Source organism: Eurosta solidaginis, chromosome 5 (assembly GCF_040869045.1).
Source record: "Eurosta solidaginis isolate ZX-2024a chromosome 5, ASM4086904v1, whole genome shotgun sequence".
Taxonomy (NCBI): Eukaryota; Metazoa; Arthropoda; class Insecta; order Diptera; family Tephritidae; genus Eurosta; species Eurosta solidaginis.
This window is the reverse complement of record NC_090323.1, coordinates 3,522,764-3,549,862: the sequence shown is the minus strand read 5'-3', so window position 1 is coordinate 3,549,862 and position 27,099 is coordinate 3,522,764. Positions and strand designations below refer to the sequence as shown.

General features: G+C 34.4%; 1 protein-coding gene across 18 annotated transcripts in view; it reads left to right on the top strand.

Moving 5' to 3' along the window:
* Positions 1-27,099, top strand: part of LOC137253736 (receptor-type guanylate cyclase Gyc76C-like) — a 205,591-nt gene that overhangs the window by 17,129 nt on the left and 161,363 nt on the right. For 2 of the 18 annotated variants that reach the window (XR_010953874.1, XR_010953873.1), the window contains exon 1: positions 1,488-4,023. The exons of 7 other annotated variants lie outside the window; for them this stretch is intronic. The gene's annotated coding sequence lies outside the window, so the exon portion shown is untranslated. Of the gene's footprint in view, positions 1-1,487; positions 4,024-27,099 lie in introns of those variants that run through there. 9 more of the 18 variants (XM_067791147.1, XM_067791146.1, XM_067791145.1 and 6 more) reach the window with 9 other exon arrangements.

Genomic DNA, 27,099 nt, shown 5'->3' with positions numbered 1-27,099 from the left:
AGTTGATGTTTCCATAAGCATGCATGCAAAATGGTCAATGGCAACAGTGCTTATCTGTAAACAATACACACACAATTATGTTATGTACATGTACACAGACGCACACATTGATTCCTACGGGCTTGAGGGTTCGCTCAAACGTGTTTCGTACGACAAACGTCCGTACGTACGGCACACGTCGGTGGGTAATTGCCGCTTAAAACTTTTTGATGAGAAAAGAGATTAGCGTTCATTCGTTCCCATAATGGGTACAAAGGGAATTGGTCCCATCGTTCCCGTTCGGGTATAAATGGGTACAATTAGTCTCTACATAGGACATGCTCAAACAAAAGGGAACAGTTCAACGCATACAAAGAGATCAAAACTTGCATTAGTCGCATACTCTTTTGCGACTGAACCCGGGCTCATCTTAGACTAATCGCATTTTTTGCAGGGTATTAATACGATCACAGTTTTGTATGTACAACGTGTAAAGCCTACTGTGCAGTCACTAAGGTGTATGTACAAATATGCCTATGTAAGTACATCACTTAGATTTTGTATGGCCGTCCGACCCATCGCCCTTCTTCCAGCTTATTTTTGTTCATTTCCTTCAGACACTCGCCATGTACACACGGGTATGGCGTGTAGATAATATTAATTCAACATGTTGTTATTGCTATTTTTGTTGTTGTTGTCGCTGAATTTTATTTTATTATTATTACTTTTTTTTTTTAACACACCACGCTGATAAAATAAAGAACAATATTAATATGTGTTTAAAAATAGAATTGCTGTTGTTGTCGTAGTGTATATTTTGCTGCAATTTACGTTGTTTTGTGATACTCATATGTATGTACATATATATTTTTTTAGTTTTTCGAACTCATTAAACAGGCTAAGCTAGAATGAGAGGAAGCTAGAAAGATACGGAAAGAGAACAGAGAGAGAAAGGGTGCTCCCACATTAAAAAAAAAAACAAAAAAAAAGAGAAGTACGAATCAAGCTGCCAGGGCCAAAGAGCGGCTGAGGTGAAAAAAATCATAGACTCACACACACGCATGCATAAGTGGTAAAGAGATTTATGCCAAATGATCTTGCATTTACTGTTCTCTGTATATAATAAAGATCGGCTTTTAGGCGTTTAACGCTCAAACAACAACTAATTTGTGACTGAGTGTATCCTTTGATACTCCAAAAGGATTTGTACCCATACACCTGTGCTCGTCTCCTTTCTCACATACTAGCTGTAATACTCTTGTGACATCCCTTGTTGTGCTCAAATGCGTTGCTAACTTGCGCCATTAGCTTGACTTGTATTCTTCACATCTCTGCAATGATGTACAAATTCTCACCAAATGGGGAGACGATGGAGCTACGCGCATACAACTTTGTCTTTATTATTATGCGCGCACTCACACAACTGCAACTACTCGAATATATGGATTCTGCCAAGTTTTCTTTTCGTTATTGCTGCGGCATAGCGTTGTGAGTTGGCTGAGCGCAATGCTCATTCAGTATTATTCTATTCGTCTACGATAAATGTTGCAAGTTAATGTTGGCGGTGCGCCTCAATGGTTTTCGCCTTTTCTAGTGGTTAAATGCCGAATGTTGGAGGCTTTTTCAGCTGCGTTTTTTGTGGTCGCTGTGCGGTTTATATGTCGATATGTCGGTGGTCGGTTCAATCAGAATACGTTCTGCAAAGGCGAGGAAAACGGTGCTGTGAGTGACGGATACTTAACTAGTTATGAAAAAAAAAAAAAATGCGAAATGACAAATAATCATACACGAAAATTTAAAAGTAAAAATCCACAGTGATTCAAGTGTACTTTGGCAAAAAATTAATGTAAAAATATAACTGAACGGCTAGTTAAACATGCCGAGAGTGCTAATGAAAAAATAAAATTCATATCATAATTTCCCAGAAAAATATATGCACGTATGTAGGTATCGTCTGTTGATAGGGGCTGGGGATCGCGAAAAATTACGCAGTTTCAATTGCAGCAGCACTAAGTGCAAAAATATTAGCAAACGTATTCAAATAATAATTAAAATAATCCACATACATACATACATAATAGTTCGTTAGCATATACGTACATATATATTCTTAAGAATAATGAAATATGCAATTAAACAAGGAATTACCCAACTTTTTGCTTAGCAAGTTTTGAAATTTTCATTTTGCTCAAAAGCGATATCGTAGCCCCAAACAAAAATATTCCACAATACTTAATGCACTGCAGAAATCTGAAACTCGTTGCTTTAACCAAATACCTACGATAATTTCGTAAAATATTGTAAATTGCAAATACATTCATCCCACATAAAAAAAAAAAAAAAAAAAAATAGTAAAGCTTACATAAATACGTTAACGGAGCAAAAAACGAATAAAAAAAATTTAATGTAATGAAGCCTATTTAGTAAAAGCGATAACGGACGGCTCAGCTTTTATCAGCTGACTACGATGGTATACACAAAAGTTTGCAAGCTTATGACTATTATTTTTTTTATTTTTTAAGGAAAATAAAAAACATACCTTGGAAGGTTGAGGGGAGCGTTGCGGATGTGGACAATACTTTACCGGATATGAATTGGTACGCTCTGGCACTAGCACCTTCTCGAACTAGCCCGACTGCCATTTCACGCCTCTGGACAGCCTTGAAGTGACTAAAGTGATCACTTCATCGTCCCCGATACAGTTTTAGCAGAGAGGGTCTTCCAATAGTTGATAGATACCGCGTGGACTTCATTAGGAAGTGGTGGCCTGTCTGAACTCCAGTCACGAAAGACAAATGAGTTTTAGTGAATCAACTCCAAATTAAAGGGTGAATTACAGGTGGACATCCGAAATCCTGGGTTTAAGGATCGGGGAAAGCAACATCAAACTCCTCTCTTATGGTTTGGCAAACACACCGAGTGTATCTCTGCCATGAAAAGCTTCTCAGCGATTTATCTGCTTTGCTCGTGTGGTTCGCAATCGGTCTAAAACATGTTGGCCTAGTCCAGTCAATTTTTAAAAGAAGCTTGGTCGAAATATCCGCAGGGGTATATTATTTTATTCATTTATTTATTTAATTAAAGCGCGGTCAGGCACTACCATACCCATACGGAACTGTTGCTTGATTTTTCAAAAATGAATTTGAAAATGTAAAGCTTAGCTTACTTCGTAAAGTCGGTTCGAATCTCGTTTCTATAGGCACGAGCGGACAACCAAATCAAAACTTTACATCGTCGGTCCCATGGAAGACTAACAGTTTCCTGTTCTTCCAGTGGAAAACTAGCCCAACTCGCTGTTCGTGCAACGTTTCACGAACAAGTTATTATATTCTTACAACCGATTGCAGGTGTGAATAAAACAGTCAAAGCGATTAAAAAGTGTTACGCGAGGAAGTATAAAAATATTGTAACAGCTCTTAAGAGACCACCAAGCGAAGTTTTGTTACTCCCCTACTTATAAAGTATGCATTACGGTTTTAATTGCGGCAGACCCGTATGTGAATATTATATGTATATACAAAAGTAAATATTTTAACACAAATGTCTATACTTGCATATATATTTTTTATACTCTGCCTTCAGATTAAAGCAGGAAAAATTGATAACCTAGAACAAAGCAGAAATGGTCAGTATTTCATACGAATTTAAATTGAATCAAACTTTTATGTGCTATAAAAAATATTAAAATGTTGCAAATGATTGTGACAAATCAAACACGAATTACTTAACATCTTTTCTTATATTGCATATATATAATTACATATGTGGATTTTTGCGTTTAAATCAATCGACGCAAAAATCAGTTATTCCCGTGTGAAAATTTTGATTAAAATCAAAACAAGTAACATAAAAACACTTTCAGTTTTGACAAATTTTCGTCAAAGTGTCAACTAATTGTGAACTTTTGTAGAGCGCTGAATGTGAAGTGATTAATATGAAACAAACTTAAACATAATTTGAACTCAAGTTTCGAAAGCTACGCAGATCGTTAACGAGAGGAGAGCTTCTATTAAGACATAATTGTTTCTATTGCAGACAAAAAGTGTAAGTCACACTTCTTTCACTTGTATGTTTGTTTGTATCTAGCTCAATTGTACAAAAAAAAAGTTACATATACGTAGCGGTACCCGTCTTTTCAAGTGATACCGGCATCTTGGCGCGCAATTGGTTGGCTTTTTATAAATCAACGTACTTATGTTTTATTTCTTATACATTTTTATGAAATATTTAAAGACGGTATGTCTGAACTCTATTAAAATGAAAGTTTCTTTATTGATATTACAGAAAAAATACAAAATTTACAAAACGCGATGGCTACTAGGACATGTTTCTGAATTTCACTTCTTTATTGGCTAGCACTTCGAGAGCTGAGTATTGAACTCGAAGTCTTCAACATTCATACTTTAGAGTCGTGTTGAAGCAGATGCCTATTTCCACTAAGCCACATAAATGCCCCGCTGCACGATTTGTAAATTGTCACTAAGTATTGACAAGGCAACAGCTGTTTCGACTACACGAAAAGCTGTTCAAACCCTTTTCTCCAGATATCGAGTTGTTAAATTTTTTTGTTGCAAATATTTTATAAAACAAAATCTAAAAATTGCTGGTAAAAAATGCGTGAATACATTTAAAAGCAAATGGGCAATTTCCGCTTTGCAATTACAAGCAATTATCATGGTTAGTTGTTGTTGCTCCAACTCAACAATAAAGTTTTTTTCACTGAAATTTTTTTTTAAATATCGTGAATATTTTAAATTTTCTGAATGTTTTGCAAAAGAAAAATATTTGCATCATATATCGAGCAGTTTTTGAAAAAAAATCGGTTGTCTAAAAACTCATTTTTTTTTTGTTTTTCACATATTTCAATTATATATCTTAGATATCAATAAATATTTTTCTATCATTCTAATGTCTTTCACTAGCACTAAATAAGAAAAAAATAATTGTAATACATACTATTTGTATGTTTACCCGCTTTATTGGCACAGTTGGTTTATACAATTTTTATATTTTTATATAAAGATTGTTTGTTATTATATATTATTTAAAATAAAATGGCTTAAATTTGCGGCCGCCGCACAGTGGCATATTTGCTTGGTTTAGACGCGAAAAATTAAAATGTTCAAGCCATTTTTTTTTTTTGAAATTTGAATGCAGTTTGTTTTTAAAATGTCCACAGTATATAACGGTAATTCTCATTTCTTAAAATAATGTTCTTCATAGAATAATCTGCTGTCAAACTGTGAGTTGTTGATGACGCGCTAAGTAGTACAATTTACAGAAGTGAAATAACGCGTGGTTTAAAATTAAATAAAACTTTGTGGTGAAACAAAATCTAAAATATTTTTTGGTTATTTAACATCTACACGTAATTATATTGTGACGAATATTAGCAACACTAAGGGATACTATCATCTCTAAGCCGATACTAAGCAGTGACTTGTATATACATAAACAGATCAATCATTATGTCTACACATATGTACATGCCAGCAGCGGAGAGATGCTCACAAAAGTATGCAATCATCAGCAAAGTATTTCTCATACATACACATGCATATATCTGAGATGCTCACAAAAGTAGGCAATCATTTGTGCAATTATCACTCACATATACAGGCGCATATGAGAATCTATAAACGTGCAGCTGTAGTTATAGCTGGCGAGTTTATAGCTGGTAAACAAGTAGTAAATTCTAGAAGAAGATACGCCTAGAAGTATGCGAACGAGACATAACAGAGTATAAAAGGAGTTAAAGCTGAGTAATCAGTTTGATTTAAGCACGCTATTGGTTGCGAAGTATAAATGTTATTGTAATAAAGACCATTCTTTATTATTGAATATTGGAGTTATTTATTCAACAGTTTAGCGATACGAACTTTGGTAGAAGGTGTAAAATAAGTGGAGTTTCACTAAATTCGTTACAATATTATTTTGCAAGTGTTCCAAATTTTTTCGGTTGAGTATTTTTTACGAAATTATGAGTTTTTAATGTGTATTATTTTTGTGCTGAAAATATATAAAACCGTGAAAAGAAAAGCCTGCCAAAAGTTGGAATTACGCTGTACCACAATAATATTTGAATGTCTACAATAATTCAATATTATTGCATATAACTCAAATGATTCTTCATCCCCGTATGTCCCTCTTTTGATATAATGACGATCACAAAGAGGGAGTTGTGTGAGGTGTGGGTTGCAGAACGTGGCCAAAAGCAAAAGGATAAAGCCGTTTTAGACCACGTGTGTACTGTTTTAGGGAGGGAGTAAATAGAGACGAGGGATTGTATGATGAATGCTGCAGTAAAGTTCGAATTTTTTTATCAAACTTTGTATGAGATGGATTCAAGTGAATTACACCAAAGTTAATTTTCTTGGAAAGTTTGATTCATGGTTTGAAGAAGATAAGAAATTTAAATATAGGTATGTTCAATTGTGAACAAAAGAACAAGATAAGGCTATAAGAAAGTTTTTGTTTGGGGCAAATTCAAAATTTTTGGAGGGGGTTGTTTGGGCAGCACTCCGAGTGTATTTCTGCCATGAAAAGCTCTCAGCGACAACTCATTTGCCTTGCAGATGCCGTTGGGAGTCGGAATAAAACAAGTAGGTTCCGCCCCTCCATTTCAATTTGTACGAACAATTAAAAGTAGCACGACGCAAATTGGAAGAGAAGTTCGGCCTAAAATCTTTTCTGAGTTTATCGCGCCTTACATAAATTTTTTTTAAATGGCTCAACAGCTGTTACACAGTTGCTCGCTTTTAGCAAATGTTTTTTTGTTTTTATTTTTCTTTAATCAGCTAAAATTAGCAAATTTTTTTTTTACTCACCGCTAACGCCAACGCTGTTTATTGATTCAGGCGCTATTTCGTATTAACGTCGCGCGAAAATTTGTTAAGTACGTACAAATACGCTGATGTATATGGGGTATTCCATCCCATTTCGACCAGTTTTGAACCCGACCCCTTTAGAATTAGCTGAAAGTTTTTCTTCTTTTTCTAGCTTACGAAAGACGTTTTTCAGAATTTTTTCAAATTTTTTCATCCAACTCAAAAAAAGATATGAATTTTGAAAAAAAAAACACCGTTTTTGTTTTCAAAATGCTATAACTTTTTCAAAAATTGACCGTTTGGGATCTTTTTTTTTTTTAAATTTGTTTTTAAATGTACTTTTCGGAAGAAATACAAAAAAATTTTTAAAGTTTTTTTTTTAATTTTTCAGTTTTTCGAGATTTTTCGAATTTCGCCATTTTTTTTTCTCATAAAAAACTTCAATCAATTCTGAAATCATCCCCACTAATCCCGGAGTGGGCCGATTTTTTTTTATATTTTTTTTAATTTAATTGAAAAAAAAAATTTTCAAAAATAAAATTTTTTTTTATCAATTTTATTTATATCAAAAAAATGTAAGAAAATGATTTTTAAGTATTCTTTTTCATAATTTGTTACATTATTTTTAGAAAACTTACATGTTTACTGTGTCAGTCATTAATCCTCGTTATTTTAATCGTAGATTACCATAATATATAAAGAAAATAATACTTAAAAATCATTTTCTTACATTTTTTTGTTATATAAATAAAATTGATAAAAAAAAATTTTTATTTTTGAATTTTTTTTTTCAATTAAATGAAAAGAAATATAAAAAAAAAAATCGGCCCACTCAGGGATTAGTGGGGATGATTGCAGAATTGATTGAAGTTTTTTATGAGAAAAAAAAAATGGAGAAATTCGAAAATCTCGAAAAACTGAAAAATTAAAAAAAAAAATTTAAAAATTTTTTTGTATTTTTTCCGAAAAGTACATTTAAAAACAAATTAAAAAAAAAGATCCCAAACGGTCAATTTTTGAAAAAGTTATAGCATTTTGAAAACAAAAACGGTGTTTTGTTTCAAAATTCATATCTTTTTTTGAGTTGGATGAAAAAATTTGAAAAAATTCTGAAAAACGTCTTTCGTAAGCTAGAAAAAGAAGAAAAACTTTCAGCCAATTCTAAAGGGGTCGGGTTCAAAATTGATCGAAATGGGATGGAATACCCCATATGTAAATAAAAAAATTCTTATTAGCACTAGTAGCACGAAATTAAATTAGTACATTTTAGACATGTAAATATGTATGTAGATAAATATCTACAAACGGGTGTCTTTGCAAATTGTCATTCTAGATACTGTTGCTTATTGACTGTAAATTTGAATTTCGTTTGTATTCGTTTTGCTAATTTGAAATTTATGTACATGTCATCAAAATGAGGCATATGAATTGTCGAAACTGGTGCATTTTTAAAATGGCATAGAAAAATTTTAAAACAAAAAACATAAATAAAAAACTAATTAGAAAAATAATGGATTTTAGTTTTAACAGTGTACTGACAATTTTATAATTTAAATTATTTGAGAAATCTCATAAAAACCCATACTTACCATAGGTTTGGCTCATAATACAATGTAACCGCGTAAGTCAACTTTAATTTTTTCCATTTATGCACTGACAGTGATAGCTTAGCTGCTGTGCCGATTTCCCTAAATATACCGAGAAGGGCCTGGGTCACTGCATTGCTTTCTTGTAGAGAAGTTGATAGGTTTTATTTTTCAAAGAAGATCAAAATAAAAGTAAATGCTTTGTCAGCCTGCCCAGGTAATCTCTGCGCTCCAAATGAAGTGCCACAATTCACAGTAACAGCACAAAATTCACAAATTTTACTAGGCCTATAACTAGTCCTCTTTGCTACTCTTGTTAAATTCAAAGGAAGCAACACGATGTCGTTGCCCAGGCTGCTTTCCAAAGAAATCTTGGATTTGTCTATGATTTCATGTCACCATATTGAATTAAGTCGGCTTCCATTCTGAAGTTAGCCCAATAAATTTTACACACAGACCATGCTTTTACATACTACCTTCTTCAATTAAATCAGAATTATGTTGTTGATGATGTCGGTATAGACGCTGTTACGAGCATCATAGTGCAAGTTTTGTTAGTTGTTGTGAAATGACTAGTTTCCAATCTCAATTTTATTTATTTTCGTTAAAAATTACAAGTTATCAAAAGCATAGAGTATTTTGTTTATGTTGTCGAAATGTACAGATCCCGAGCAACACTAAATCACACTCGTTTGTCAAATAGAGAGCAGAAGTTCAGTTCGTAATTTCTTACTCTTGTTATAAACGTATCTATAACACTGGTCAACAGTGAAAAAATTTCCAGACTTTTTTTTAGTAGTTTTAAGTAAATTTAAGGGTGCTGATTACGAAAAATTTATTCGTTTCTTTCTAACAGCTCTAGTTTTTAATTTTCCTATAGGTGTTAAATTCTTACAAAAATGAGAATTTTTACATACTTCATTTTAATGATTTACCGCGGATCAGCAAATTGCCTTTTATAAGCCTTTCTTGCCTGTGGGTTTTGTTCAAGATACCGACAAAGACTCCAGCAGTAATCGGCCATCATATTCGTGTCCCATCTTCCTTGGCATCGCTCTTCCATAACACGAATATCCTGGTGAAATCTTTCACCCTGCTCTTCACTATAATCTCCAAGATTCTTAGGAAACCGATTTAAATGGCTATGCAAATAATGAATCTTAATGCTCATGTTGCAGCCTAGCTCTTTCTTATTACACAGCATATCGTTCACCAATTGCTCATAATTCGCAGATTTTTGGTTTCCAAGGCAATTTTGCAATACTTTTCTCAAGCTCGTTCATAGACCCAATAACATCTAGGTCTTTCATCAGGTGCATTATCTGTGGGCCATCGAAAATACGCTGAGTGCTTCTTATTGACATTGTTGTAGCTTTTTTGTTTTTTTAATTTTCGTTAAATGAAACAACAAATACACAACAAATACAAAAACCAATAGTTTAAAATGAAAGAATAAAGGCAAATAATAAATGAAGTATTGAAAAAATTGGGGTTTGCTCTTGTAAATTTTTGAATTTTTTGTTTTTGCACTTTTCTACTCCTGCGGGATAAGTTTTCGGGTTGTCGAAAATATCTCGAAAACTAGAGCTGATACAAAAAAAAGTAAAATGATTTATGAAATCAGCACACAAAATTATATATAATGTGATAACAATTTCCTTGAAAAATTTTGAAAAGTGGAAATTTGTTCCGCAGTGTAATCAACGGTATTAATGCACAAGAATGGCAAAGTTAAAAGCGTTGATTATTATTTGTGAAGCTGTCGGAATGGACGCGACTCCGAGCGGCAGAGAGCGATAAAACAATAATAAGAGCTGTGCTACTTATGTGTTTGAAAGTGGCGCGTATCCAAGTGTAATGCCCGAATTATTGCCTTAAATTATTAAATACAGTAAAATTTAATATGCTTTTTAACTAGAAAGATCTAACTTATTTTGTTTTGTTGATTTTCCGACAGGGTTGGTTGTCTCAAAACCAAATTTGACAAGGGATGATGGAAAATCGTTCCAATATACATCAGAAAGATCTAGTTTGCGGTACCAGAAATACTTGGGTAACTCTCTTGACCGTCTGAAGATATTTTCTCTTATATGGGATTTCAAAGAAATTTAATGTAAGAAAAGAAAATTAAATTTACACTTGCACTTCTGTGTAATATTTTTGAGCCATTCTGTCTTGGGCTTTTGAAATTTGCCGCTCAATGTCAATATTTATCCAGAATTTTATTTATACTTTAATTAAAATTCTTCAGTTCTGTAGAAAATATCAAAATTTAAAAGCCAATTTGCGGTTTTCCTTTCTGAGTGGCAAAATTTGTCTTTCACTTACGGCTTTACTCTAAGCGTAACCGGTTACGTGGTCAGCGGAAAGCTTCGCAATTGTGAATAACATACAAATGTGAAAAAAAATAGGTCATAGAAAAGTTCTTACGTAGTTTCTTAATCTTTCTGAACGAGTATGCATTCAATTCAATATATATGATATAATCTTCACAAAAATATGTAATTACAAAACACATGCAATATTGACTGAAAACATACTTGCAAGAGCTTACAGAAAATATCGTAACCATCAGGCTAGCTGGTAACATACCGTTACATGTTTAGTAAGTTAGTTTATAAGTAAAATATAACACAAATTTCTTAAACAAATGCATTTATAAGAATTTAAAACTATACTTGCATTTTTAAATACAAAATTTCAATCAAATTTTCATTTTAGTTCAATTGCGAACCTAATTATCTTTTTGCAAAGTTACCGGTTGCGCTCAGAATAAGGCCGTCAATGTGACTTTTGCGGTTCCTTACTTCTTTTGCAACTCTTATTCTAATTAGAAAGTAGAATGTCCTTCTAACATACATACAATATTTACTTCTGAAGATATATTTACACATTTTGTCTGGTTTTTATTGGTTTAGGTGCTTAATTTGCAAATGCCAAAGTTGTTTATTAACTTTTGTTTCTCATTCCGTACAATTTCCATTTAATTTATTACCTGAATAATACAAAATTTGTTTTCATTTTGTAGGAATATTAATTAAATTTTCTTGTCTATTTCATTTCAAAAAAAAAAATTAAAAACTAGGATGAGATTTCCAACACAAATTCACTCTCAATAACGCTTAAATCTCACAGCTTCGTACTGAGGTAAAAATAATCTCCGCAATTTGTTTCAAGTCAAACGAAATATTTATTTATTTACACCTACATACATACATATTTTTTGTATTCATTACACGCCGAATATATTTCTTTACAACAAACGAATATGCATGTGTGTGTGCAATATTTATTTATTCTATGCATGCAGTCCAATAGACTTTTTACCTGAAAGCGTACTATTCCAAAAGAGCTGAAACAGCTAAAATCTTCCTGGTAGTCCTACGAAGGTAGTCTGTTTAGCACCATGGTTACAGCTTCTTGGCCTATACACCGCCATGGTGACTGCCCTTGAGATTTGACTTCGTCTTGGGGAATTAGAAAACAGGCGCAGGGAGCAATATCGGGGCTATAGAAAGGGTGAGGCAACGTTGCATTGCCAAAGACTTTTGCACAACGAACGAGGAATAGGGCGCTGCATTGTCTTAACTCAAGATCCAGCCATCCTTGGCGAATTCGGGTGGCACACGCAAAACGCATGTCCGCGGCCTCCCCAAAATGTCGACACAGAACTTTCCAGTGACTGGCTGGACAGCCGGAACGTTATTACGATGAATAGTGCTGTGGTTATCGAAAAAACAATCAACACTGCCTTAAGATGTGGCTTTCAAATCTTCGGTTTCGCTCTCCACCCTTTTAAAATTTGATTCTCTTCTCCTCACGCTACTGAAGATCGGATTGTATGCGTGCAATAGCCGATTGTGTAGGTGTGAGGCCCAAATCCATGTAATTCGAGCCCCAATCAGTTACTTGACGACCAGTAATCTTGGACTTCGATTTTTTGCTTTAGTTTGATTAAGTATGAGACTAGTAAACTTCTGTTCGATATCCAACAGTCTCCAACTGGTAGGAAATCTTTATGTTGGAAATTCCAAAGCTTACAAGAAAAAAAGACAGTTGGCTAACCAGTTGGACTTAAAGCCCCACTAGTCGCGAACTATGCAGTTTTCTACTTGTTGCTTTGTCTGCAGGGTTGATACACATACGTGTAATGTATGTATGTATGCATGTGATACGCTCTTCCTTTTTCCCGTTTACATTTTGAAAAATTGCCAAATTTCAATTTCTTTTTGCTTAGATTTTCAGTTGATTTGTTTTGCTTACAAATTTGTGATCGTTGGCACTGAAAATATTATTTATGCATAAAACTACATACCGAGATATCTTATTTTGTTTACTCACATACATAAATATATATTATTTTAAAAATTACCGATTTATTTTTACTCATATTTAAAAACAAAACACTAGCGAAGGTGACACAGTTTTCATAATTTCGCTTAAGTTAAGAATGTTGGCCAATGTTTACCGTTCACAAAAATGTTAACAAACTAAATAGCTAAAAATTGTGTATTTATTTTCTTGGACATAATTACAGCTGCGCACTAAAGAAGAGCAGTGACAATTTTAATAAAAATTCGTAAATTAAATCCTGCCTTTTTTATTTTCAAACTATTTTTATATAAAACAAATTACCCAAAAATTGACTATGAAATTTTCAAGAAACATAGATTTCATTCGCGAAAGTTTTTTTTTTATTCAAAATTTCATTCACGTTTTCATTTTAGTTCAATTGCGAATTATTGGATTAAGGGGCATATTATGTATAACGCAAGGAGTAATTTTTTCTCGTGTACACCAAAATTCGTTGATATAAGAGCATTCATTCACTTCAGTGAGTGACAGTAAACCTGAGTTCTTTTGTAAAATTTTTGGTGAATGTGAATGTGGATGACTTCGACGCAAAGTGTCACGGCATCATGGACTAATTTGACTTTAGCTTTTTCCTGCTTCTTTTGCCACTCTAATTTTAATTAGAAAGTACGACCAACCATACAACATTTACTTTCCAAGAGTTTGTCGGTCTTGAAGACAACAAATTAATGAGCTTAACACCGGCTTATAATAATTGAATTTCAATTATTATGTTTTCTAAGAGAAACTGAATTAAGCATGAAAACAAATACTAGCAGGATGGCCTAGTGGTTAAAGGCTACTGCAGTTTCACCATGTGATTCACGGTTCGAATCCCGGTGAAACCTTTGATAACATTACAAAATTGCCTGATGATGATTACGTTGGCGGTTTTCGAAATGGTTTCATCGCAGTATGCCAGTAAATGTTTCTTTCTTTTCAGTTTCTCTTAGAAAAACATAATAATTGAAATTCAATTATTATAAGCCGGTGTTAATCTCGTGAATTCTTAAATATAAGTATAAACTGAACACACCATTAAACAAAGACAACAAATTAATATAATAATTAAAATTGTTTAAAGTTATGCAGGAAAGAAGTTACAGGGCTTTAATATTCTACAGAAACACACACACACACATACCAATAAAGTCGATTTGATTTCCTTGCTGTGTTGTCTCTTTGCTTATCAGTGCACACACATACTAACATACATAGCGCTCTCTTCTCTATTTGGCATACGTCGACAAGTGTTCAGGCGTTGCAAGGCAAAAGCAAACCAAACTTATTTAGCTACGCATATCCATTTCGTAAGCAGCGATCGCATCAAATAACACGGGCCGACAAAATGAGACCGATTTTTTTGACCATAAACCAGACCATACTTTCCTAAAGGTTTTCGATGCACTGAATTCAAATCAGAATTGCTCTATCACGTCAGGATTTTGAGATATCCTAACCTAGATGTGCAAAAAACACCGTTTTTGCCTATTTTTGAGGTTGCATATAAACGACAGATTTTTGTTTTTAAAGCACACATAGCATCTTAAAGAAAAAGTCTTTCTCTTACGAATGGCGTTGAGTTTGCTCAAATATCTTTTTTTTCGCCTGACGTGATAGAGCAATTCTGCGTCCAGATTTGAAATCAGCGCATCGAAAACCTTTAGGAAAGCATGGTCTGGTTTATGGTCAAATTTTTTGTCGGCCTGTGTAATTTGTATTTCTCATTAAATCTGAGAAAAAATTTACCAAATCCACTCACTGTGGTATGCACTCATCCATTAATCCTATAAAATTAAGTCGCTAAATGCCGTTGATAGCTCATCACTTCACACAGAATGCTTCGATTTTAAAACGGTTTTTTGCATATAAAAGCTTAGCTCCGTGAGATGGACATTTTCAATTTAACTTGAAGGTATAACTTTTAGGGCGTGGTAAATTTCCACAATGTATGTAGCTATAACCCAAAAACTTATGGATCGGTTTTAATATTTCTTCTTTGCAGTAATGCCTTGAAACAACAAAATATACCTGATTCCTTTGAGCAAAATATTTTAAAAAAAGTAAACTCTTTTCCAAAAAATGCTGTGCCAAACATACGCTGTGATCTGTGCGAGTAAACTTGCTTAAAGTTTGTTCGCAATATTTTTATTTAAACAGCAGTCGTTAAAGGGCGCTCTTTCGCTCAGTACGTGAAAAAGTTTAGTAAGCAATTTGTATAGCAAAAGCTAAAACCTCAATTTGGTGCAAAAATTTGCGATACTAAATTAATGGAAAATTACTAAATATATTTTAATGTCAGTAGCTGAATTTTTTTAAACATTTTTGATGTGTAAAATCTCATTTACTACATTTAAAAAATCTGAATATTTTACCACCAATACGCCAGACTTTTTTCACACCTTCTTAAGTCAATCGCTGCCACTCCAGTGGCACGCAAAAATAACATGTACGGCGCTTATGTTTTTAAAATATAAATTCGCATCACAATGATGACATCCGATTTTCACTGTAAATGCATGTTGATACAAAATCGTTCAACCTTTCAACCATTTTTATTTTTTTTTTTCAAAAAAATAGGCATGAACTTGCACTTCAGTAAAACAAACTGTGGGTCATTGCATTTTAATGCTGGTGGCATTGAGTACTTCAAATGCTAAATTATAACCACAAACTAATGTGTGTCTGTATGTATGTATGTGTGACTATGCAATTAGAGGTAGTGAATGATTTGCGAACATAACAGCAATGCAAATTAGGTCACTGAATTATGCAAAGTTAGTTGGTTTTGGTATCGTCTTTAAGCCTTATGTAACTGCAGACATTTTGGAAATCAAATTTGGGTTTGTCCTTTTTTGTTGTTATTTTTACTCTTTGAATGTTGCACCGGAAAAGTGATGATAATGTCAATAAATGCTTAGCTAGCAATATTTTTTAAACGGTTTTATTTAGCTTGACTTGACAGACAGGCCGCACGGCTGCATGCACGGCCGTTGTGAACGAATTTTGTAATTGAAATTTAAGTAACTTCCCGATAAGCTACAAGCTTGAAACTTGGAATATAGTTCAGATACCGATGACAATGCAATAATAAGAAAAATCGCCGCTAGGTATCGCAAGGATCGAGATATTCACAAAAATCTTATTTGTGGTCCGATTTGGCTCATATTTGGAACACATAATACATACAAGAACAAAAAGCAACCTGTGAAAAAATCGCCGCTAGGTGGCGCAAGGATCTAGATATTCACAAAAATCGTATTTGTGGTCCGATTTGGCTCATATTTGGAACACATAATACATACAAGAATAGAAAGCGACCTTTGAAGAAAATCGCCGCTAGGTGGCGCAAAGATCGAGATATTCAAAAAAATCGTACTTGTGGTCCGATTTGGTCCATATTTGGAACACGTAATACATACATGAATAGAAAGCGACCTATGATGTCCGATTTGGCTCATATTTCGAACAAATATTACATACAGTCCGGTAGAAGTGACATCAAATAATTTGGAGTTAGAGGGGGGGCAGGCATACGTGGCGCAGAGTCGAGTAAAGTCTTTGGAAGGATTATGTATTGCGGACTTAGATTGTAACAAATTGTCAGAAAAGAGTCCTTGTAATAATGAGTCACTAAATGAACTAAATAGAATGAGAAATAATAAGCAATTAAATAAAGACTAAAAACTTGAAAATAAAATAATTAAACAAAATTTTTTAAGTTAAACGGTTTTATTGAAAACAATACTTACATGAAGTAATAATAATATTAAAAGCTAGAAAATAATTAGGTACTAATCATCACACTTCTCATCAATCTAGGGCGTTGATCATAAAATAAAAATAAAAGCGTTGGACGCGTCAAATTTCTATTGATAACCTTATATAAGACCAACTGAACCTTAATCAGATTTTTAGATTGATGAGGAGTGTGATGATTAGTACCTAGGTCATACCTAATTATTTTCTTGCTTTTAATATAATTATTATTTCATGTAAGTATTGTTTTCAATAAAACCGTTTAACTTAAACATTTTTAAGCTATTGCATAGATTTTATCGCGGGCTTGGCGACTAAATCAAAAAAACCGTAACGGACATTTGTCAAAAAAGATCCGAAAAGGTTCGAAAAGTTTCGAAAACGTTCGTAAAGGTTCGGTGTTAGCAACAGGCCAAATACATAATATTGGATCTCTATCATAATCAGCGGTAAGCAGATTACCAAATTGAGAATGTGTTAGTAAACACGAACGCGTAGCGAGCTGGAAGGCAAAATCAATTATTTATTTAGTTTCATTTCAATGCTTGAACGGTGAACATGTGTCACACGCACTCTTTGGTACACTGTTTTAAGCGCGCGTGCGACACTTACTCACAGTATGACCATCGAAATCAAACTAAAAGAGCTGTCGTTGATTTTCACTACGTAGCCATTGTGCTATCGCTTATCGTATATATATTATATGGTCGCTTACAAGCCAACCTAATAAAACCGCACTGCGTTTTTTTAGCGCACGCAAACAACCGGCGTTTTTTGCCCTAACCCAAATAAGCATGCATTGCGACAATGTAAAGCATGTGTGCAAACGTCAAATCTAAATGTCACGCAGAACAAAAATTGGAAATCGAGTTAGGTTTTCACGCAGCAAATTCAATTTGAGTTGCTCTCATACAAGTTGTATGTGCATGAGACACTTCTGACAGAAAATGACTTGCGTGCGTTTATATCAGGTTGGCTTGTTAGCAGGTGCTAAGCTCACGCCCACCCCGGATCAAAAAGGTAAAGTTAAAGTTAAAGTGAAAGTTAAAGTTAAAGTTAAAAATAAAGTTAAAGTTAAAGTGAAAGTTAAATATTATCTTCTCATTTATTCAATAAAAGTAAAAAATTTGTTTTCTTATCGGTCGCCACGCTTAAAAAGGTTAACTTGAATTAATAACAAAGAAAACAAAATGTTGCATAAATATTATAATTGCATAAGTTGATAATATGCAATAGCTTTACCGCGGCAGTCCCCGAGTGCCACACGTCCTTTTTTTTTAATTATTTTATTTCTACATAGCTTTGCATAACAAAATTTTTAATCAAACGTGAGAAAGTGATTCGTTATCGGTGGATCTTATTTTGAACAAAGTCGGCACGCACAGTTTTGTTGTTTGATTTAATTATATTTATCGCTGTTGTTGTTGCTATAATTATTTGTTCAAAATTTTCCACACGAAGTGTTTTAATTTCCTTTGACTAACTAAGCTAACGCACAAAAACACACACAAACACAAATAGACGCTTGACAAATAAAATGTATTGCAGCATCATGTGCAGTTCTTTATAGAAAGGCCTATCAAAGCTGCTTTAGAGAATATGCAAAGCACGCACACATGCCCTATTACATAACTAATGAAAATGCTATAATAATCAAAAGTAGAATTTCATTTTTATTTCTTGTCATAAAACCATCAACAAAAGAAGGACTATCTTCGTCTTAAATACACAATTCTCTTTTCGAAATTTTAGCCAACAGATTATGCCATTTTATAAAATTATTATTATGCATTTTAAAGTCTTGATTTCACAATTAAATGCAAATATTTATATTATTTATTAAATTCTATTAGACATATGGTAAACTTAACCGTTACGTATACGCAGTGTTGTTCGGTATCTAAATTAGCGTGTGTCGCCTTTAGGAGATACTTTTTAGCTCTTCAGCAAAGTTTAAAACCCTAAAAAGCGCAACATTATTCTAAACTCAACTTTTTAGTTTGGTATTAGCCAATGGTCCTGGCAGCAGGTGCTTTACATAGTTTTACAACTATTAAAAATTGTTTCTCTATAATTAAAAAAAAAAATTGGTAAGCATAAATATTTTCTAAAAAGCTCATTCGGAGTTGAAATTAAAAAAAAAAAACAAAAACTTGATCCCAAAAAGCCCGATTTTAAGTACCTTGAGCAATTAGCTGACGGGATAATGCCCAAATACTCTTGAGAGAATTAGAGGATGACGAAAAGTTTCCAAATCAGCGCCAAAAATAAAGGCGTACGAATTTATTACTGCAAGATCCTTTTTTGTATAGATTGCTTCTTGCAACCGAAAACCGAAGCATTTAAAACAATTAAGACTTATGCCAATAAAACTGAAGAATAGCGATATACCACTAGGGCGACTCTTATTGATGCAGATCTACTCGATCTGACACTACCAATGATTAACACTAAGAAGATGAGGCGGCAGCCGTGTTGTGGCTTTAGCATGCTCCGCCTACCACACCGAAAACCCTGGGTACAAGTCAATAGACAAAACTACATCAAAAATGTAGAAACAAGTTTTTTCTATAAGAAAACAGGTTTTTTTTAAAAAGGGGGCGCCTCTCTATAGTGATCTCCAGTGTATTTGTGGAAGTTTCTTAGCGAAAACACATCTGCCGTGCAGTTGCCGTTCGGCGCAAAACATGTAGGTCCCGTCCTGCCAATTTGTAGAAAAAATTAAGAGCATGCACGACGCAAATTGGAAGAGAAACTCGGCTTCAAACCTCTTTAGTGGCAAGGCATCCAATTCGATAAGAAATTTTTTCATGGCTCTATTACTATGCTCATTATCAAGTTCTTTCTGTAAATATTTCTCAAGACATTTAGTTAAGAATGTTGTGGATGCTGAGAAAAAATGTACGCTAAGTAAAGTCTGCAGTGTGTGGCAGGACGCACTTGCTTAAACGCAAGGGTGTTATATTTTGTATTCTATATTATCTTTAGTTTGCTATGTGTCGCAGGACGCCACCTCCAATGACATGCCAATGTTAAAAGGGCATACAATGTGTATAGACGGGGGTTGCTCCTGCTGGTCTGAGAATTCTCATGCCTAGTGGTAGGCCTGCAAAGCTACAGTGCTGCTAATTAGCTGTGGCACAAGTCACACGTTAACCTTAAATAGCAAATTGTAGCAGTCTCAGTTTATTGCTACTTTAAGATAGTTGGTGTAGTAAGTTGCATCTGTAGAAAGTGCTTCTTCTATGGCTAAAATTAAATAATAATATTATCCAAATTAAATTAAAATCTAAATAAAACCTAAGCAACGCCGCTGAGAAGTTTAATTCAATCATGCATAGGGAAATGAGGAAGCGAAGAGCTTGTTAGGAGCATGAGAAATATGCGCCTTCATATAAAAATTGCATTTGTATTGTGCGAAAGACAGTCAGATGTGGATTCAAATTTTCCTTTGATCCAACGATGGATATAGCATCAAGGATGCCGAAGAAAATATAACATTTCATTAAGACTTATGTCAAGAAGGTATCAGAAAAAAATCTGTTATCCTTGTAAATACCGCTTAAATTGATATGCCATTAGTTTGCTTTTGAGAAACTCTATAATACCTTATAAATTATTTTTAAGCTCTGCAGTCGCTCTTACATAGATGCGTTTTATCTTAGTTTCAGTAAACAAAAATCATATTTTAAGGGGATGCAACTAGGTTGGAAGATGCAAAAATTTTGTGAACTTTTGAGAACTTCGCAAGACCAAAATTATAACTGAACTAATTTTAAAAGTCGGCGGCCACCGTGGTGTGATGGTAGCGTGCTCCGCCTACCACACCGTATGCCCTGGTTCACACCCCGGGCAAAGCAACATCACAATTTTAGAAAAAAATTTTTTCAATTAGAAGAAAATTTTTCTAAGCGGGGTCGGCCCTCGGCAGTGTTTGGCAAGCGCTCCGGGTGTATTTCTGCCATGAAAAGCTCTCAGTGAAAACTCATCTGCCTTGCAGATGCTGTTCGGAGTCGGCATAAAACATGTAGGTCCCGTCCGGCCGATTTGTAGGGAAAATCAAGAGGAGCACGACGCAAATTGGAAGAGAAGTTCGGCTTAAGATCTCTTCGGAGGTTATCGCGCCTTACAGTTATTTTTTTTTAATTTTTAGTTTTAAAAGTCAACATCAAATAGCCAAGTTTAAATAAAGAAGACAGACAACCCTTCTTAACATAAACTCTTTCTTGGTATTTTGCAAATATTTTTTCGGCCCAGTCTAATGTAAACGATTGCTCATAACTACACAGGCTCTGGGTTCACTAAATGTGTGTTTTGAAATGTATACTTTTTCATACAAATTTTATGGAAAAAATTGTACAATCCAAAACTCTCACTTGCTGTTTTTGTTATTGTTGTTGTTGTTGCAGCGATACGGACACTCCCCGAAGGCCTTGGGGAGTGTTATCGATGTTGCTGGTCCTTTGCCGAATGCAGGTACGCTCCGGTAACAATCACCATTAAGGCACCAGCCCGACCATCTCGGGAACGATTTAGTATGACCACATGAAACCTTTAAGGCCATCCCACGCTCACATCGCCTAGATCCATTAGGAACTTGGGGTCACCAGAGCCTCGGCTGTTAAAGAAACAGGATTCGCCACGGGTAGGTAAGGTTGGCAATTGGGTTGGAGAAGCGCTGGCAACACCTTGAAAGTGTTGCACTACACAACCCCTTAAATCAATTTGGTATTTTAGTCGCCTCTTACGACAGTCATACCTGCCGCGCGTATATTCTAAGCCCCCTAACCCGTTGGGGATAACTTGCTAAATCCATTCTATGCTATCCCATGCAACTTTTTATTCATTTGTTTCTATATCTATACACATACAAGCAGTGCGCCAATTTGTGGGGAACTTTATTTTATAAAAGTCGGTTTTAGCTTATACTTGCAGCAGTACAGATCTCGTGCTTGAATTCTCTCCTCAAACATTCTCCACATAAACGCATACTACTACAAAAAAAAGTTGCGTTTTGTATTCAAAGCCCTGTCGGCATTGTGCACCGCTGTGCTACATAGATGTTTTGTATTTATGTATAAGCTTCTTTAAACTCTCAACACGATAGCTGTTTTGTGGTTTTGCATTGGTAAAGAGCCATTTGCGTAGTGCACTTGAGTGCTGAATATACACACACAAGCACAATAAGGCGCTATATCCTGCACACTTAACGCCACTCAAGCAACCATAACAATAAATCTTTACTCATTTTGTTGCTAAATATTTATTCGTATGCGTGACATACACATAATGTATCCATGCATGAAATTGAACCAATTTGCACATTGCTCGAAAATGCAATCAATTTAGCAAACATAAAGCTCGTGCTCATAGTAAGTTTGATATTTACAGCAGAACAGATGTCTTTTCATTTTACAACATCTGTCTTTAACTACTCGAAGTTCCTAGACAATTGGCCAAAAACGTAACCGCCAAACCAATAGTTGTCAGTCAGTCTGGCCAACCAACGTATTTAGTTCTATTGAAATCTACGACATTGTTTTAAACATAGCTTAAACTCAAGTCCTTTGCTGACTTACGAGTAGTTAAAGTGTAGATTATATGCCTTTACGGCATATTCAACAACATGATAATAACCCTTGATTGTAAATTTGAATTATTCAACGGGCCATGCTGATGATGGGACGGTATTTTCATTTCAAAGCTGTAAACCATTGTGGAACACACAAATTGCTGCTTGAATGCTTAAGTGGAGCAAGAATAAGGCAACCAAATACAAACATACATCAAGCGTTTATATGTATACGTGTGCGTATTCATGAATGTATTGTGACAAAGCTTTGAAATTTCCTTGCAATAAATTTGTGTAATCGCCAAAGAAAAATGAAAAATAGCTAGCTTGTAATCGTTCGCTGCAAGTGATTGATTAGCAGAAAATGCCATGAGACATTAGATTATTAGTCAAAGACTATTTTGATATGCTGCTTAAACAAATAGTTTGACATTTACAAAAGAGTGTACATGGAAAACATTGCGCAATGATGGCATCCTGTTGAACTCTTTTTTTCTATCAAAGCTACTTTTCTATTCGATAGATCTGAAGTGAAAACTATTTTTTGCCAACGATACATCTCTGTAATACTTCAGGTTAAGTTGAACATGCAGGTAAAAAAACTTCAAATAGGCTAAATGTGTTCATAGTGTTACCAGACTTTGTTTGAAGTCCAAACGGCAAAATACCCAGTTAGGTACCAGGATTAAAGTCATAGATAAATTCCGACCGCTTGGCAAATAAAAAACGTTTTCTAGGCCTGGTTTAATTGATACCTCGAGATCTGGCATTTCTACTGCCCCTAGTAGCTGGAGCATTGACCTTGCAGGACACGAACACAGAAAGTACTCAGCCGTTTCTTCCTGCAGCTCGCCTTTCCTACATCTGCTGTTACTAACGGTGCCTATCTGATAAGCATGTGAGGCCAGAAGGCAGCACCGTGTTTCCGTCCACACTTTTCCTGCTTGATGCATCATATGCAACTCCTTTCTCCTTTTGATTTATTTTAAAGGGATTGCGACGTCTACCGTCTATGCATGACGTCTACCGTCTCCTGCACCCTGCTTTGCCAACTCATCAAGCTTTTCGTTATCTTCTATCCCTTTATGTCCGCGAACCCAGTATAGCATAGTACGGCCTGAGCAAAGTCTCTCCAATACTGCATTGCACACCAGGCTACTTCTTGTTGACGTGCTGTGTGAGATTATGCCTTGATCGCTGCCTGACTATTAATATATGTATACATATATTGATGCGACTGCATCCTAAGCACGCTTCTTCTAGAATTTCTGCACACACTGCAGTGATTTTGCAGCCTGTAGGTTCTACATTAGGGTGGAGTGACCCCATATGCATTTTTCTTTGTTTTTTTTTTTTTGTAATGGCTTAGCAATGAAAAGTTGTTTTTATAAGAGTTAACCAAATCCACCAAATATTATTTTCGTAGGATGGCGTTTTGAGGTGACCCCCACCCCAAGAAGTTGAGCAAAATAATCGCGATTATACAAAGCTCATTATTTATATATTCATTTTATTTCTTTTTTAATATACATAACTTTAGTAAAATTACATCTTATAACTAAAAACGACAAATTTTAAATGGTGTTTTACAGTTTTTTGTTGATAATAGTATGTTTCTAATCAAGTGTATAAGTAAAAGTTTTACTGGCACATACTAGGCCATGAAAATCAGTAGGCTTTGAAATCAATGAGCACAATAAAAACAAAAAAAAAAAAAACAAAAAAAAAACAAAAATTTTGTACCTTCCGTCTTTCTCAAAGTTTAGTTGCGTTGGGGCACCTCTAAACATACGATGAGTGATTTAAAAATTTTCAACCTTATTTCTGGTCTAGAAAGGCAACTTTCTGGAGGTCAGCCAAAAGCGATTTCGAAAAAAATAAATTCACTCCACCCTAATCTACATATTCTGGTTTGGAACCATCTGTACACACTGGTATAGTATGTTCTGTCATTTCCTTACATCCTCAGGTTATATTGTGGCCCACCCTAGTGCATAAATATATGCACATATTTGCTTACGTAAAAAAAACAAACACTTGTAAATATGCCTTCATTAAATTGGTTAGCAACCGCGAACTTTTATAACAAAAGTATTAAAGCGGTGAGATGTTTTCATATCCTGAGATTTTATTCAACGTACATATGTCAATTGTTTTCATTTAGCTGTCACAAAGGTGTTACAATATGCATTTACCTATTTAAAGGTATTCTGCTACAAATAAACTTACACTGAAGGAAAAAAAGCCGGTAAAATCAATCGATTTACAGGGCAATTCAGGCGATATTTCTGTAAATTTCTATACATCACAAATAGCTGTTGAATTCACTTAAGCGAATTAACTACCAACAGCTGATTGCTTCTTCTTGATTATTTCTCATACAACAATATGTAAGTTAATCCAAATTAATGAACATTTTCTTTTGATTTGATATTCTTCTGCACAGCGAATTGGTTGAACTCACTTTGCCTTTAATTTATATAGATTCGACTTGAATCAACTTCATACAAATTGTTGATTCTGAATTGAGTGCTTCAACAGTCAAATAAAAAAAAAATCGTCAAATTTAAGCCAAAGCTCTGTTAAAAAAAAAATTGTTGTAATTGTATAAACTGTTTTCTCAAAGATTTGATGCTGATTTTCCAGGCCTTGAACTTAAGATTTTCGGTACGCTATGCGCCTAGCTCTGCTATTTTAACTAACAATTATTAATGTCGCCCCACGAATACAAATGGAAGCTGCTAAAATAACATATTTCCGTCAACATTACAACTGTAGTGGCTGTTGATATGATATGATAGATTTCTGTGCGCCACGAGCATAAGTTTCTCATTAAAATTAGATAATGCATTTGTGTAACATTGACAGTTATCCACTGTTGAAAAAACTAATGAAATCAGTTCTTTTAACAAAAAATTCAGTTGATATTTTTTTTCTGAACAAAAAAACTCGTTTCAATTTCACAATTTTACTGAATTTCAGATTTGTTGATTTTATTAGCTTCATTTCTTTGGGTGTAGCTGTTTACTTATATACCAGTTTTATATATACAGTCCAGGCATAAAAAACAGATGAGTTATTTTTACTCTCAATTCCCCTATCGCACTGAATTGTCAATACATTTTTATAATTTTTTTTGTGCGACATTCTCATGACTTCTGGTCTCGTCTCGACCGCTGGCGATCACTCACAAACGCAGCTAACCTTTTTTTGCTCTAACATTTAATATTTTATTATTATTTTTTAATATAATTGTAAGCACATTTCAACGCTGCCCCCCTTCTGCAACCACAAAAACACTTACATATAAAAATATCTGTTAATTTAACAACCAAGGCAACTTTGTGAGTGAATTTAATTAGCGTAGCGTTAAGTGATCACACGGCTTTAACTCGTTAGCATAATTGCACTAAATATTTTGTTATACATTTTCGAGTTATTTCTTTTATACGCTTAGTGCTGCCAGTTTTGTTTCTTTGGATTTTTTTGCAAGTTTGTTTTTTTAATTTTATTTTAGTTTTGTTTTGTATTATATTGTCCCATACTTTATATGTTTTTATTGTTTTATTAAAACTCGAATAAAAAATTAGGTCAAGGTGTGGGAAGGGAGAAGAAAATGAATTGTAGTGTGTGCAGCTATGCTTGTATGTGAGAAAAAGCGATTTTTAGAGCAATGAAATTGTGCAATAAATAGTTGAACACAATTTTCAAATTCATTGCTTTGTGTACAAGTTGTTAATTTTAAAATTTTTTAGTTAATTTTTTAAGTGTTTAAAGCTTGTTTTTTGTTTTTGCTTAGACAAAGATTTAATTACTTTTTAGTCACTTTTCGAAATGTTGCCTCTAGAGTTTAACATAAATTAAAATCTAAAATTCCATGCGGCGATCTATTTTCCAATAAAAAAAAATAAATGCCAGGCGCGATAACCTCCGAAGAGATTTTAGGCCGAGCTTCTCTTCCAATTTGCGTCGTACTCCTTTTTAATTTTTGTTACAAATTGGCCGGACGTGACCTACTTGTTTTATGCCGACTCCGAGCGGCATCTGCGAGGCAGATGAGTTTTCACTGAGAGCTTTTCATGGCAGAAATACACTCGGAGTGCTTACCAAACACTGCCGAGGGGCGACCCCGCTTAGAAAAATTTTCTTCTAATTGAAAAACCTTATTTCTAAAATTTTGATGGTGCTTTGCCCGGGGTGTGAACCCAGGGCATTCAATGTGGTAGGCGAAGCACGCTACCATCACACCACGGTGGCCGCTATTTTCCAATTCGGACACCTAATTTCACGCTACTTAGCCGATTTGGTTTTACAGTTTTGACAGATTTTTCACATAAACATAGAGAAGTATTTAGTTCCACTTCTTTTCCACCATTTTACATTAACTGTGTTTTGACGTTTTATTTTGAAACAGCGCTACCATATCCTCAAGGAATAAACATCCAAAAACATTAATCTTATGTGCAATTCTACTGGTCTCTTTCTTTCAGTTTTTGTTGTTACATTTTTTTGACGTAAAACAAGCTGTTCCAGGCAGGTATTGAATGCAACACATGTCCAAGAACATACAAGAACTGCATCTACAGCAAAATATGTATCTTTGTCATTCGTACTCACTTCGATATAATGGTTGCTCCGAGCTTGAACGCACTGCAAATATACCTATGTCTCTTTTCCATTATTGGATTTTAAGGTCCTATTAAGGTGGCAGACACACTATAGCAAACAACAATATTATATATTAAATAATTTATACCTCATTTATTGGCAATTTAATACCGCAAAAAAAAATTTAAAGCTGCGTCCGGTTCCGAGAAACGGGAGTGTCTGCTAGCTTAAGACTCAAGCCAGCAGACACTTCGTGAAAACACGACCTACGACTTCCGAACGACTTGGATAATTGATATTACATTTATTGGCAATTTAATACCGCAAACAAAAATTTTAAGCTGCGTCCGGTTCCGAGAAACGGGAGTGTCTGCTAGCTTAAGACTCAAGCCAGCAGACACTTCGTGAAAACACG